Below are 6,506 nucleotides of genomic sequence, written 5' to 3' on the forward strand. Positions count from 1 at the left end.
GTAATATGGTGTTGAGGAAGTGTGTAAAGTTTGAGGTGATTTGGAAGTCAAACATAAATGGATGACAAAGACGTTCAACGACTAGTCACGTATATGTATCACATATCTATATGTGCTTAAATTTGTATATAATGATTTTGTGAAGTCTTAAAATGAGTTGTAATTATGTTTATATGCAGTCTATGAAGTTTCATGAAGTTTGGAGACCAAACGTCGAAGAACGTCTAAGACGTCACAAAGTTAGCACTTCAGACATTCTAGTATGTCTTAATGGGGCCTAGTATGTTAGGATGTGTTTTATGTGTGCATTTTGGGTGAAACTACAATTTAAGGTCATTTACTTGTTAATATGAATATTTACGTTGGAAATGTCTGGGTAAAACTTCTCAAGGGCCCCGCAAAAGGTCCCACAAGAAGGACCCAAGGGTTGTCAAGACACTATCCCCGTTGGATGACTGACACTACGTCGATGGGAACTTAGCCTGGAGACGTCTTGGCCACATGAAAGCCTTAGATCCAATCGATGAAGAGCTCAGAACGGCCCGTCGATGGACTAACGCCCCGTCGATGCAGGCTGGTACATCACTGCCTAACTACTACTCATTAAAAGGGTGAATGGGAAATTCACACCATGTCCTAACCTTACCATAATTGATTTATGTAGTTATTTTTGGTATGTAAGTGATCTAAAACGTGATCAACCCATTCCAAATCCAATTCACACAAAATAAGCTTTCCCTCCAAAATCAATTCTCCCTAGAAACTTCCATTGAAGGTGAAGCTCCAGAACAACTTGGAGCTTGGATTTCCATGAATTATTCATCAAGTCTTAGAGGTTTTTGACTATACAAAGTTATGGTGATCCTTCATCTCTATCTATCCTTTGATCTAGAGAGTTAATCTCAAAGTCTTAGAGGTTTTTAACTAGACAAAGTTATGAATTGATCCATGTGGATCAATGTATGAAGATTTGAGCATTCTTAGTTTAGTTATCAATGTGTTCAGTTTAACATTGGTACTTACTTGTATAGAAATGGAATTCAATTATATTGAGATTCTTGTAGCTACTGTTTTAGGTTAATATCGTCATTTAATTGTAAGTATAAATCTTGGATTATAAAAGTAAAAAAGGCTTAGTATAAGTTGATCTAGATTCTCCTTGTCGATGAATTGAAAATGTTATGCAGGTGATGTGATCTATATCATAAGATGAATAAAGAATTATTAAGACTTGATGCGACTTGATTCCTATCTTTTTAGATACTTCCCTAACTGCATATTATTGATACACGATGATTGATTAGAAAAATTAGGGAAGTTACTTGATGATCTATGTCTATGTATTCTCTAGAACATTGGTGATGTATTTCACTAGTTGTATCATGATCTTGGGATGACTTGTACGTGGTTTATTTTATTCTTTAAGTACAATTAGCTACTTCCCTGTACATGTATTATTTATGAAAGGCTGTATTGATCAATGTTGATCAAAAAGGTTTGATGACTTGGTAACTCTATTCTGCCTCTCTACTTTTCTATATTATTATAGTTGCTGAAGCCTTGTATAACATTCTATGGTATGGTTAACTTATGGTGGCGGTGTTTACTTTATTTTCCTGATATATTTGTTGATCATGGACTTGAAGTCACATTAATGAATAAGTTAATGAGTGGTCATGATGATAATACTATGTGAAGCTTATGACTACTTTTTTCTGTTCTGCCCGTGATCTAGGTTTTATGGCTATTATATAAGCATGTGTATATCTAAGTTAGGGTAAAGTATAGGTCCTGCCTTTGATTAATTAAAATTGTTAATAGTCCCTTACCCATGTACCCCTATGTGAATGTGTGAATAGCTATGGTTAGGAGTCCTTAATGTAATGTGAAGATCTTCTTGCCTCCTATGCTAAATGGTGTTGTGTGGTCTATAATTTGTTGTGAACTATGGTGTTAAGATGGTGGTTGCTTCAACGTGTAATTGAGAGTCATTATGTGATCATTTTGACCAATATACACACACTCACATATTATGCATGCGTACACTGTCGTAAAGGGTCATGGTGTCTAATGAAAGGTTGATCTCATATTCACTAGATGTCTACTACTATACATAAATGTTAAATGAATGTGAAGTATGTTATGTGTTCCATATAACTAGGATCAATTGATAGATTCACTAGTATGAGCAAGGGTATAGGAACCTTTTTATGCATTACACATATGTACCTTGATAGGATAGTTCCTAGGTTTGGTTTCTATATACATGAAAGTGAATGCATGAACATATTATGACTGTGTTGCATTCCAATTGGGAATTATGTGGTATGATGAAGTACGATCATATCTATGTCTAAATGTGTTTATATGAAAGCATGGCTAATATAGTTACACTTGTACACTTATGCATGAATGAAGCAAATTACGAATATGTGTGGTCTAAAAGTACTATGTAAAAGGTTTGTTCACATGTATGTACACACACATGTATGATGATATAGTGAATAGAGAAGCTCTTGAAAGGTGTTCTATGAGTATCGTCACTAGATAGATGCTTACATATTCAACATCCATGTAAAGGTTTTCTCAAATAATGTAGGTTGATGAAAGGACTTCTCATCTATAACCTATGAGCTAAGCATATGGGAAGTTAATCTCCTATAGCCTATCTTATGTAATGTAATGTATTTAAAGGCTTTTAATAAAGGAAACTTAGCTTAGAACTAAGTAAACTTGAAGATGAGAGGTTTCCCTTCCCATAGTATAAAGAAAAGTTACCATAGACCTCACGGGGTGGATATCCTCATGACCGAAAAAGGGTGTTAGATTTGATGTTTCCATGATACCTCAAAGTTCCATGACTATGTTGCCCCATGGGATATAGAAAGTGATATCACATAATATGCTAGCATGATACTCATGTATTACCTAGGAAACTAAGGCACCCTCTTTTGGTTTGAGGGGATGACATCAAATTCCATTTTTGGCTCAGATGGTCTTATTGTCGGTAAAGGCTATTTTTTCCCTAAAGTAAAATGGACAATGGAATTAAGGATGGAATCTAACTAGGATGACCTAAGGGTAGTTGCTTAGTATAGATTGGGGTATGAGACTTCACCTATGCATTGTACAAGTTACTCTAGAGGGAAGTTTTAGGAAGGTGTTTCCATGTATATGTTCCATATGCATGCCTTTGTAGTAATTTCCTACTTGTTGTAATGATGTGTATGGTATGATTCCTAATAGATCCATGTGATATGGTCTTGTCCTTATATGCACTAGGTTGGCCTAAATGACTATATCATGAAGGTTTTATAATGAATTATTTGAAGTGAAGCAAAAATATATGCAAATTGACATCACCATGACAACGAACAATATTTTTCCGGTGGACGTAGCTAACATGGAAAGTTTTTCTCTCGCTGCATGTTCAAAGGACGACTCGAAGCTATGGAATATTAGTTGCGGTCATCTAAATATTAAGGGCCTAAAATTTCTAGGTGATAAAGTAAGGTTCTTGTATTACCGAAAATCAGCTCCCTTGATTTATGTAAAGGGTGAATATATGTGAAACAGACTAGGAATGTTTTCCAATTTGAAAAGATTGCAGAGCTTCTAAATGTTTAGAATTAATACATGTTGACTTATGTGGTCAATTGCAGACTTAGTCCTTAGGTAGAAATCATTATTTCTTGTTGTTTACTGACGATTATGGTCGCATGAGTTGGGTGTACATTCTAGAAACCAAGTCAGAACCTTATGAAATGTTTTAGGTGTATAAAGCTTTTGTGGAGAAACAAAGTTGCTGCAGTATCACTATTCTTTGCATAGATAGAGGAGGAGATGTGTGTCCAACGAATTCAATATGTTTTGTGAAAAAAATGGCATCCATGGACAGTTAACAACTCCTTATACCCCGGAGCATAATTGTGTCGCTGAATGGAAGAAGGGAAGTTAACAACTCCTTATACCCGGAGCATAATTGTGTCGCTGAATGGAAGAACTGTACTGTGGTGGAGAGTGCAAGGAACATATTACAAGGGAAGGAACTCGCAAATCAGTTTGGGGCAGAACTTGTGGCAGCATCTATATACTTTCTGAATCTTTCAGTACCAAAAGCTTTATGAATAAAACTCCGTATGAATATTGGCATTGTAGGAAACCAAATGTATGTCACTGATGGATTTTTCAATGTGTTGCTTATGCGTTGGTAAACTCACAAGATTGTCAAAAGCTCGACAAGAAATCTGAATATTATACTCAATCCAAATCATATAGATTGAATAATCCTCTTAATGAAAAGATATCAGTTAGAAGTGATGTAATAATTGATGAAAATACAATCTAGGAATGTAGTAAAAAGTTTGTTTGACAAGAGATTTCTATGCCTTTTTAAATCACAGAAGAAGAATAAAAAGGGTCAACCTTTGCAAGTTGAGTTTCAGGTTCTTCCATGGAGTTACCAACCTCACTGATTTAAGCTACTCATGAAAAGTCTTTAGATGGGATAGTTCCATTAAGAAGATTACCAAGGCTTAGAACGGTAAATCCAATTATGCTAAAAACCTTTATGCGACTTTTCAATATGCTTTTCTTTGTTTCAGATACCTTAAATTATGAAGAACCTGCTGGAAAAAAAGAATTCAAGAAGAAATATAGATTTGATGTCAAGTTGGCATTCCTCAATGGAGACTTACAAAAAGAAATATATATCACACAACCCGAAGGTTTCAAAATGGAAGGAGATGAAACAAAGGTGTACAAGCTGAAAAAGGTGTTGTATGGCTGGAAGAAAGCCCCTCGAGCGTTGTATAGCAAAGTTGACATATACTTCCAGAAAAATGTATTCATAAGAAGTGAGAATTAACCAACCTTATATGTGAAGAAGGAAAGTGATGATTTCATTATTGTATGCTTTTATGTTGATGATATCATTTACACTAGTTCTTCATGTTATCTTCTGGAAGAGTTTAAGTCTTAAATGATAAATGAGTTTGAGATGTAATATATGGGTTTGTTACATTAATTTTGGCCTTCAAGTCCGTCAAACTGAAGAGGGAATATTTCATTCACAAAAACAATATGCTAGAGACCTAGTCAATAAATGTGGCATGCTTAATTGCAAACTTGCGGCTACTGTAATGAATATCAGTGAGAAATTGTTGCAGGTAAATTAAGAAGAATTGACAGATACAAAGAGGTTCAGAAGCTTGGTTGTAATTCTAATATATTTGATGCATACTAGAAAACGATATTGCATATCATGTTGATGTTATACCTAGGTTTATGCACCAACTTTTAAAGGTACACTAGGGGCCAGAAAAGAGATCTTACGATACATTGCTTAAACTTTGGAATTTTAGATTTTGTTGGAGAATCAATAGTTAGTTAAGATGGTAATTAGCAATTATTTCGTTATTAGTGTTTCATAGTTCTTGCTTGTTTAGAAATCTACATTAACTGTATCAGTAGATATAATTTATTTGTTTAGTTAGTTTAGGAGTCTTATTTTTTTCTTTGTAACTGTCTTTAATACCGATCCTTCATTAATCAAGTATAATTTTTCATAACCTATTAAGTCATTACATGGTATCAAAGCGTACGCTTTAACGAGAACGATCAATTTGTTTTCCTTTATTCTAATCACAGAACATGAGATACATGACAAATCAGAATGGCAAAAACAATGGCAACTAATCCTAGAGTTGTCAATGTTGATAACACTACAGGTAGCAACAACATAATTCAGTTCAATCTAGCATCCAATTACCCCTAAAACTAAGCGATGGTAACAACTTCGCCACCTCGATAGTCTCATGCTGCATGTTTATGTATGGCATCAACCTCTTTGGTCATCTCTATGGAACCACTCCATCCCCCAAATGCACGATCACCCTTGGCACAAACACATCTCCTAATCATACCATTTAACTTAATTCTATAAGGAAAAACTCATCAAGAATGCCCTCATGGTTTCTGTTGAACAAACTATTGCTTTTGTTGATGTTGTCGCTGACTTAGCTAAATTAGCTTGGGATGCTTTACATGCTACTTATTCTAATAATTCACAAACTCTAGTCTTTAGTTTACATGATCATCTTGCAGGTGTCACTAAAGAATCCCGCTCCATTTCTGATTATATTCAAGCTATTCGGTCTCTTTTAGATGAGATAGCCACTACTGGTACTCCTGTGTCCAATTTCAAGATACACACTTGTCTAGGTTCCAAGTTTCGTAAAATCTCCGCTACCATTCGTGCTCGTGAAATGACTATATCTTATGATGGTTGTTTAAAAAACTACTGGACTATGAAATTTTCCATCACCATGACGATACTAAGAAACTATTCAATCCTATCACAACTTCAGTTGATACTCCCACCAAATCCAACATTAATCGCAATAGTCGCAAGTAGTGCAACAATTCTCAACAATGGTGCCAGAACTCACATGCAAATACTTTACCAAAATGGCAATCCAACCTAAATCAAAACACTGTTAATCTCT

The sequence above is a fragment of the Solanum lycopersicum genome, chromosome 7 (genome assembly GCF_036512215.1).
Source record: "Solanum lycopersicum chromosome 7, SLM_r2.1".
NCBI lineage: Eukaryota > Viridiplantae > Streptophyta > Magnoliopsida > Solanales > Solanaceae > Solanum > Solanum lycopersicum.